Source organism: Pteropus medius, unplaced genomic scaffold (genome assembly GCF_902729225.1).
Source record: "Pteropus medius unplaced genomic scaffold, Ma_sr-lr_union100, whole genome shotgun sequence".
In the NCBI taxonomy this organism is placed as follows: Eukaryota; Metazoa; Chordata; class Mammalia; order Chiroptera; family Pteropodidae; genus Pteropus; species Pteropus medius.
Genome location: NW_024351073.1, coordinates 4,774,423 through 4,784,787, shown reverse-complemented (window position 1 = coordinate 4,784,787; position 10,365 = coordinate 4,774,423).

Sequence of the window (10,365 nt, the reverse complement as noted above, 5' to 3'; positions counted from 1 at the left end):
AAGCTCCTTTGGGGATCTGGAGTCTGGTCTAAGCCTGAACAAGTCAGCCTAGCAGCACCCACCATCTGGGCTCCCTCTAGGCCCCTTCCCAAATCCCTACCCATTTCCTCTCTAAACAAAGTTTGTCCTAACTCTTCCCCCAATACCTTCTGCAACTATTCTGTCTCTCTGATTTTATTGGATTATTTGTCTTAATAACAAATTGATGTTCCCTATTGGAATAGCTCCCCTGCCTCCAATAGTTCTTCTGTCACGTTCTCTGGTACAGACGTAGCCAGGGCATCCTCTCTTTCTAAAGGTATCACCAAGGATTCTGGTGAGCTAGGGATAAACAAATCTTTAAGCACATTCACTCTCAGATTCTTAGCATAAGGACAGAGTAAAATTTTGTTTTCATGCCTGTGTCAAAACAAATCTGGAAAGAGATGCCACTAGAATCTTGCGGCTGCAGTTCAAAGCCCCAAAAGGGCCACACTTGGCTCAAAGCAGCACCTTGAGCACTTGAGCTCCAGGCAAATGCTGTTGTGTCTTTGCTCACTTCACGCTAACCACAGAGACAGCGACACTGAACACTGTCTGAAAAAGCCTCACCTTGCTGTGCCCCCACAAACCAGCCTGAAACCACAACATCCTCTCACCTATGGCAGACTTCACCATGCACTCTAAAGGCCGAGGGCTTACTCTTCTTCCACTGGTTTCACTGTTTGAGCCCATTTCACGAAAAAGTCCCCATAAATCAAGAAGAGCCTTTGCCACTAGGCTCCTTGCAAAAGAGTCTACAGGAAAAGTGTCCTGAACTGGAAGACATTACTCAGCTTTCTCATGTGGCAGGAGATGTTTACAGTCTTTTTCTGAATTTTGCTCTCCTTTATAAAGTTTTCCCATTGTGCCAGTGAGATTATTTGGAAAGTTCCTTTAAAATGCTACGATGCCACTTGTAAAAATACGCTGCTGTCATTGCTTTCAGAAGGCAGCTTCCTCCAAGCCGACAACCACATTTTCCTAAAGATGATGAGAGTGGTAGCCAGCAGGTAGTAATAAATACTTCTTGGGTATTTGACATGTGGCAGCCACTATTCTAAGCACTTTCTAAGAATTAGCTCATTTAATTCGTATCTATAGGCAAATTTATAAGGTAGTTATATTACTATCCTCATTATATAGTGAAGGGAGCTAAGGTGTGAAGGGGCTAAGGAGTTTACCTAACTCACACAGCTAGTAAGAGGCTAGGATCCCTACTCAGGAAGGGGGGATTCTGTCTCCAGTGTTTGCCCTTAACTCCTCCGCTGGGCTGCTTCCCTATCACCTGTGGGTCAGGTAGAGGCATCACAAGGTAAAACCACATGTGTGAAGTCCCAATAGCTCCCTCAGCTAAGGATGGGTCTCTTCAACCCTCTGCCCCTGAGTATTGCCACCCCACTGACAACGTTTCACGAGCAAGTGTTGGATTTGGCAGTCTTTCCTTGCTGCCATTCCCAGCCCTTCTGACTTGCTTGGAGTGACCCCCTTTGGGAAACCTGATCATGGAAAACTAATAGACCACAGGCCACACACAAAGCATATGAATCTGACTCCATCGACAGACATAACTGACTTTCTTTGGCCACCTGGCTTGCCTTACCCCTACTTGGATCTCCATATTTCTAATCACAATATCCCTCCGTTTGACCCCTGACTTGACCCCATGTGGTCTACTCACCATCTGGGCCCCCCCCAGTTCAGCAGGATGAGTCTAATCCCTTTTTACTGGCACTTTCGAAGGAGAAAAGTGCTGACAGATGAGACCAGAATGCACTTCACAAGGCAAGTCCTCTACTGCAGAGGGATCACGATAAATTAAGGTTCTTCTGTCACACTTATAGCTTAATTTAGTGGCCAAATGAAGGCTCATGTGCTTTAATTGGATTTCTCCAGTTTCCTCAATTGCATGATTATGAGATGATATGGCCATGAGAGTAAAGACTGCAAACATAAATGCTAGAGGGACTTGCCAGTCATATTAAAAATACTTAGGTCAGATTTCTTTCAATGGTTTTTTAGTCCTTTTTAAATTTTCCCACTTTTAAAAGAGAACATTAGATAGATTTCACTTTTTAAAAATATTCTCCTGTAAGAAAACAGAGCACAAGAACAATGATAAACAGCAATTAACCTTCATCCTCAGTGCTAGAGAGGCCACAGGGCATGGCGAGGATGGTCATATACTGAATGGCTGTTAACAAATGCTATCCGGCAGTCCGTATGCAAAATCTCTTAAATTGTAAATATTGACAACTAATTCAAATTTTTAAAACTCTCTGTGGGTCAATTCTCTGTGATCCAAATGATTATTTCATAGGCCTTGTGTGTGGCCTGTGGCCCATTAGTTTTCCACAGTCGGGTTTCCCAAAGGGGGTCACTCCTAGCTAGTCAGAAGGGTTGGGCATGGCAGCAAGGACAGGCTACCAAATCCAACATTTCGCAGTTAAAACCATGTGCCCAGAGCCACCACTAGCTCCTACAACGCCTCCGTGTGACTCTCCACAAGACATCTGGGAGACGTCCCTTCCTTCTACTGATTCGGCACCATGGCAGGGACCAACAGATTGGCTAATAGAGCTTCAGCCCACATTCTTCTCTTAACTGGTGGCATTTTTGCAGTGCACAAACCGCCCAGCCATCCATAGTAGCCTTGGCGTGGTCCTACCCAGCATATCTGGACACTCAAACCAGGTAGATGAAACAATAAAATAATCTGAAGAATGCAATCAACAGCCAGGGTTCTGCAGCTGTTGCTCCACAGTTCCTGGGCAGCCAGACATTGGATCTTTGAGGAGGCTAGAGGTACACAGCTGGACCAAGTTCAGAGGCACAACCCTCACTATAGTCTCATTTTCTCATTGCCTACATCTCCCATCCATGCTAGACACGGACAAGTAGAACAGAGATATTGTACATATGCGAGGGACAAGGCTGCACCTTTAAAGAAACCTGGAAGTGGTAAACTAGAAGTCCACAAATAAGCACACGAACATGTTGCACAATCTGCTAGTGCCTTGCCCACATGTTCGATCACATAACGAGGTTGTTCAGCAATGCACGTTTTACCTAACTCTCGATTTTATCTGCAAGGCTAAATTGAAATGGAAAAGCCAGCACCGCTTCCTGTAGCCACCCCTCCCCCTACGAATAGGAACAGGGCCAGGCCACTGAGGTAGTGATTACTAACAACTCACCTATTAACTATGATCAAACTGTTGTCTGAAGCCACAGCTGGTGGATCATTTCCAAACTGGCTGCAGACCCACTTCCTAAGACGTTCTCTTCCTCTCAAAGAAACTCCCACAGGCAAAAAAAAGAAGCACAGTCAGAAGATGTTTTCCTCGTGCTTACTTCATCACCCTGTCCCATTTCTGCCGCTGTCACATCTCCTTTTCTTATTTGGGAAATAAGGCTTTTTGAAAACCTCATTACTAATTCTAGGGGTACTCTGGGTGAAAGCACTCCCTGGTTTTCCTCCCATCCTCTGGTTCCCCACCTCCCAGCACCCACCCATCAACACCAGACACTCTCACAGCTGAGCTGCACCTGGGAAGAATCTCTGAGGCAGCCGGCGCCTTGAGAATGGAGCAGGATCCCTGAAGAGGTGATGCGTGCTGCAGTTTCCCACACAGGGTGAAACCGATCTCCGTTTTCATGCTGGAGAGAGCAAGAAAAAGTGGCTAAAGACCAAGTAGTACCGGCCTTGCCAGGTAGCCAATGACTGGACAGCTGGCTGGTCCTCTGCCCTTGGAAGTTCCTCAAAAGTTGAGTAGATGGTTCTTGGTCAGCCATGGAAACCTCTTATTTAGGTATCAGGGCCCAGAGAAGTCCAGGTAATAAACCACCGTTTCTCACTATCCTGGAGTTTCTGCTGGGAGTGTAGGAGGAGCCCCAACATATATTTAATCTGAGATTCAGAAGCCCATATGTGGAAGATAAAATCCTGAGGCAAAATGTACCTCGTCTAGAGAAGGAGCCGCAGCAAGCAGGTTCCATAACGACGTCGAGGCCGCGGCCTGGTTTCTATCACTTGGATTTCTCTTCTAGCCAAACCTCTCATGCCTGTGGCCTCTGGAGAGAAGGGACTGCATGTAAATGCTAAAAGGGCTATTTCACCTAAACACTGAGACATGGTACCTCTCAAGAAGAGAGACACCGAAAGAAGACAAAGTTCTTCTGTCCATTCCAGAAGAGCTCCAGGCAGCTTCGATCGCCCTAAGCCCACATACACACCAGGATGCCAGTGTCCCAGATGCAGCTGGTGACTGACGGCCACAGGAGAAAGAAGATACTCTGCAGGAGAAAAAAAATTCCTGGCAGGAGTGGCGATGCCCAGAGGAAGGAGACAAATTCAGTGAGAAGTAAAAAATGACAAGCTCCCTGGTGGTCAACCTCATTTGTTTGTGAGTACATAAAACAACCAGTTCCACCCTCCCAAATAGTTCCCCCAAATATCTGGGCATTTTTCAGGAGGTCGGTGGTCCTGGGGGTGTGGGTGGTTTCAAGGGCCAAAGAAATTTGAATTATTACTCTTAACATAAAGCCACTTAGACTCATAAAGTGGCAACACCTGGAGAAACTAGATTTAAAAGATTCATATATTTTAAGCCTCAACACCTGCTTAGAATTTCCATATATTTTCAATTTAGCCTGCATGGAATGTTTCCTAAGATGAAGCTATATGTATGGTGAATCATCGAGGTAGAGGGGATTCTTGTCCCAGGAAGACTTCCGGGAACCAACAGCGTGATGAGAATGTTCTGTTTCTACCCTTAAGAGGCAGAGCTGCCTACCCTGCTCCTTCAGCCCTCCCCTCATCTCGATGTCAACAGATGTAGCGTGGACTCCGAAAGTGACATACTCCGTGCCTGCTTGCCAGCTCCCTGATTTACAAGAAATCTGAGAACTCTCCTATTTCAAGAAGTTGAATCAGCAGTGTAATTTTTAATGCAGTTTTTCTAGTGTTGGGAAAGTGTATGTTACTGCAAGTTTAACACTGGGCAGATGATTACAGTACACACTATGGGGATGTCGCAAAAAAGTTCAAAGGTGCCCTGTGATACTGACTCACTCTGTCATTTGACATTTGCCCTGTCAACTGTTCCCTTGTCAGATAACCCCCACTGACATCATTACATTTTCATATCCTCAAAAAGCAAGTTGTGTTGCTCAGAGAATCTTCCTTTCCCAGTGACAAAAACAGCAGTGTGAGTGGAGTCCCAGGGCGGCCATCTCCCTGGAGGTTGGAAGTTGGAAAGTAATCATTATATTTGCAAGGAATTGATCTTAATTTTTTTTTTCTAAACAGATAAAACATGCACATGGAAAAATGTAAAGCTTACACAAATAGATAGTGAAAAGCAAGTTTCCATCTCAGTTCTGTCTGCCAGTTCCACATGCTCCACCCAAGAGTCAACTGCTATCACTAATTTCCTAATTATCCTTGCAGAGAAGATACTTGACCGATATACCCCCTCTCAATTTAACACAGGTTGCAAGTGATTTAGAACAGTGATTTTCAAACGGTAAAATTTGTATGATTCACCCAGGGATTTTATTAAAATGCAGATTCTGATTTAGTAATTTTTTTTCTCAACACAAGTTTACTTCCATTTATTTTTTTTTCCTTCAACCAGATGCATACAAGACCAAGTTTGGTGTTACCATAGTGCAAATCTCGCACTACCAATCAGCTTAATATCTGTCATCTACTACCCGTTTGATCTTAGGCAACATACTTGCCCTTCCTTATCGATTCAGTAAATCTTAAGTAAGACTAATAACCTCCATTTCTAACAAGCTCCCAGGTGATGCCAAGTCTGCTGGTACATGGACCACACATCGAATAGCCAGTATTTAGAATATTTACTCTAATACATCTTTGAAAGCATTCTTACAACATTTATTAAAATCGATATTTGAAGTCTTCAACCCAGCAACTCCATTCTTAATGATCTAGCCTAGGGGAAACCATCACGTGTGTGTGTGTGTTTTTATTTCAGTGAAAATAGATGGGGGAAAGGCCTACTTACAGGGAATGATTGGGTTAATTGTCATATATCTATACTGTGAGACACTGCAGTCAGTCATTTTTTATGCGAGAAAGAGAGAGAGAGAGAAACTTCAGAGGTAACTAGTTGATTTATAGAAATTTCTACAAGGTATCATTGAGTGAGTAAAACCAGATATTCAGGAAAGTATGTATTATATTATTTTTGTAAAATAAAACAAAAGAAAAAATGAAATACGTATGTATGTTTGTGCTTATACATAGGTGTATAGTGTATACATACATATATATGCATGTTCACATATTTGTGTAGTGTGCATATACAAATATGTGCACATTCTATATATGATTCATAAGCATGTAGAAAAATATGAGAAAAGACACACTAAGTTATTGACTTGGATTGAGAGGGTAAAGGTGATTATGGGTAAAAAGGGCAAACAAGAAAATCAGGGAAAAAATTGTGTTAAAAATAACATGATATTAGCATATTCATGTTAAATTATATGTATGTGTGTAAGTAGGTTTATGCATAAATAAATTGAGAAACATCACTTTTATATCAAACAAACACCTATGTATGGCATCAAGAACTAACTATACATACATTTTAAGATAAAGGAGGAGACTTCAATGTTCTCAGAGCATGGTCTTCCTCTCTAAACCTCCATAAAATGACTGATATGAATGTCTGAGAACCCTTGCTTAGCCCATCCATGCCTACATGGCGCCTCCTGGCTTGGTTGCTTCAACAGAAGAAGAAAATATGAGAGTAAAGATTGATATTTCAATAATGACCAGGGAGGACAGGATTTGGCATTTCCAAAATCAGTTGCTCATAAGGGTAGGGGCCATAAGTGTGATTAAGTCCCCTCGAGGTCTTCATTGAGAGGTATCACCAATTTCCCTTCATATAGCTCAGAAATGGCCACCTAGTTATAACAACGTTTTCCTCAAAGCTTGTTTTCCCCCGAAGAAGTCAACACCAATTAGCAGTCTCTATCTCACATCATGGTGCAGAATGTGGGGCGGATTACTAAAGTACGTGAGACACTACTAATTTGAAGTTTTTTTTATCTACAGAGTTAAGAAACATTCTTTTTTTCTCTCTACCACTTACCCACATCTGAGCATAATCAGACAGACACTTAAAATACACATACAGCAGATCAGTTAGAAAAAAAAATATATGGCCACACTTGCTTTTTTTTTTTTTTTTTTGAAGACTTTCAGATAATATCAAAGATTGTTTCCAAACCATAGCCCTGGTTTTAAAGTCCAGGGCAATGCTTTAACTATTTCAGAAATGGAGCAAAGTACAGGTTTCTAGCTTTTTCTCCTTGTAAACACGGAAAAGATTTTAATTTGACTTCAATGGCAAAGCTATTAGACCTAAACAAATAACATAATCTAATGTGTTCAGTTACATCACCCAAAATGTTTATTTTTATGGGAAATTCAAAAGGACTCAGCCATCTAGACATCTAGGCATCCAGACATCTCAAACATCTGATATCTACTTTTTTCTTTTCTAAGACAATTCTTGCCTAAAGGAAATTGCTAGTCATGGATTAAGACAAAGACAATCATCTTTGTCTAATTTTTCTTGTCACCTTCATTAACTTTTCTCACAATAGTGTCGATGGGTAGTACAGCATTTACTTATGGTTTATTAAGGTGACTCTGCAAAAGTTGGTGTTTTAAGGGCTTCAGATGCCAACCAAGTATAAACATTGAGTCTTCCTTGGCAAATAACTTTGTGTTCCTCTCAATTCCATCTGTAAGAACCAAATGCCATCCACCAAAGAGTCCCCAAGCCTATGTGGATAAGATGGTAGAGACCATGACCAAGGGAACTCGGAGAGCTATAACCTCTGATTCATCCCAACTTCCCCTTCCAGCCAAATACTGAACTGTCACTGGGTAGGAAATGTTCAGGCCCACACCTCCCCAACAAGGCACTGGCCTCTCTGGGGTAAGAAGGCACTAGAGAGATAAAGCCTCATTCTGCCTTCTCTCCAGCACTTTAAGAATATTAAGGTAAATTGGAAATTCAGGTTTCTAGACCTGTTGCTGGTTCCCGGAAATGCAGCCAAACAGTATTGCAGGGAAATATAGGGTGATACGTGGATTGGGAGGGACATTCCAAGACGAGACATAAGGCTTGGCACATACCAGTCATGTGCTTCACAATTTGAGTACCCCTTGTTGTGTAACTTTATAGCATGGTACCTGATTTGTATGATTTAATAGGGAACCTTTTATAAATTCAGGACAAGAATAAGCAATATAGCATCCTCTGAGCAGTATAATTCTATTGCTCACGAATATCAAAGACATGCATTTACAGGAACTAGGGTGAAAAATCTGCTTCTTGATCAAAGGCCATTTTTCATATGATAGACTATTTTCCCCACAAGTTAGCATCTCTGAAATTGGAATGAGCCTTACAATTTATCTCATCTTGATTTGGTAAATTGCATAAAATAAGACAACATCAAATTTATGTGTAAATGTGTTGGTTCTAAAGCAACCGTGAGTACTTGTAAAATATGTTCTTCTCTTAATCATACCCTCTCATGTTTTTTGTTTGTTTTTTAATCATGTATTGACCTGGGAAGTGTTTTATTTATTGATAGTACCTAATTAAACTTCCTTCTACGTTGTCTAAGTTACCAGATTTCTGAAATATTTGGTACCATGGTAATGACATTTTGCTTTGAAAGTAATTTTTACTGTTTCCGTGGTTGTCTGTCTGTTTCTGTCCTGGCTTGAAGACTGGTGGTTGCTTTTGTTATTCTACCAAATCCCACTGAATGGATTGCAACTCATATTGCATCGCTTTGGAGGGAGGGCTGATGTAACCTTAAATTTTTCCTTTTGTTTCCAAATTTTACACAGATTTTTATTGTGATACCTGAACTTCTACTTACACAAGTAGAATTGTGCTTAGTAGGGCACAATTGCACCTGACCTACTTTGATGGGACTGTGTTGCACAATTGCAAATCACTTACCAGCACTGGCTGACCTACTTCCAATTATATAAGCCTTCTCTGAAACACTTACTGAGAGGGAACATGAATTAAAATCATTATGGAATTGCCTCTTCAATCAGGCAGGAGCAAAATGACAGAAAATGCTACCAAAAATCCTATTCTACTCTGCTTTTAAATAGAGACATCTTTTTCCATGTTCTTCTTTTTTTCTCCTTGAGTATTCTTAACAATTCATTAAGAACCATACTTAAGAACCCAAATGTTCCTTTAGTTGACTCTTACCTCCTCTTAAGTGACCAGTTAAATTCATCTTACTAGAATGATGACTCATATCTGAATGAATTTTTTTGAATCTCTGGATTAAAACAATGTTGTTGTTCATTTGTTTTTTCGTTGTTGTTCATTTGTTTTTTCGAGTATCATATAAGACATTACCTGGATATTAGGTTTTTGGTACTGAACTAAAATAGTCTCTATTTAGGACGCATGGAAATACAACTCAAAATGGCACTCTATTAAGCTTTTGGAGGGTCTAGTATTAGTTTGCAAGTCCTAGAATTTCCAAGATAAAACAGCCACCCATTCACTTTTATTAAATACTTGCCAAAGTGCTAATTACATGTACTTGGATGTTTTCTTATTGGGGAAAATGTTTTTAACACCTATAAACCACAAGCAGAGTGTCAGAATAAACAAAGTTCTTTGTTTCCCACAATTTGTTCAAGAACAATTTGTATCCGTAAGCAAAAATTGATATCTACAGGGTTCTGGCCCCAAGTGCTGACTTAGATCATGTGTTGGCTCACTGCTCACAGGTCTATAGAAAAAAAAGGGCTTACGATGAACTGGACTTCAGAAACCAAGCAGAAGAGGAGATAGAGGGATCTTTTTTAATTTCAATTCAAAATTGGCTCATGATTTTTATTGTTTTTGTTGCCTATAAAACAAGATCATATCCTACTTGTCTGAAGTCAGTCTCAGAGTGCACCACTATTTCAAAGTGGCTAAGACAAAATCAACTTCTGATGCATCACAAAAATAAAAGCCATTATGTGAAGACAGAACTGTTGTCTAAACTATGTAAACAGGAAAACCTAATCTCTCTAAAGTTGCCTACCTGAATACCTTTTGCGTTGTTCAGCAAGCAAATTGGTAAATCATCAAGCAACATCAAGGTGCTGCCTGCAATGATTAAGCCCTTACTTTTTTGACATAGTAACTCACTGCAAGATAACGAAGATGGGAATAGTTGCAGCCAGCCAGAAATGAGCCAAGTGTGTGTTATGTGCAACAACAATAACCAAAAAAAAAAAAAAAAAAAAAAAAAAAAAAAAAA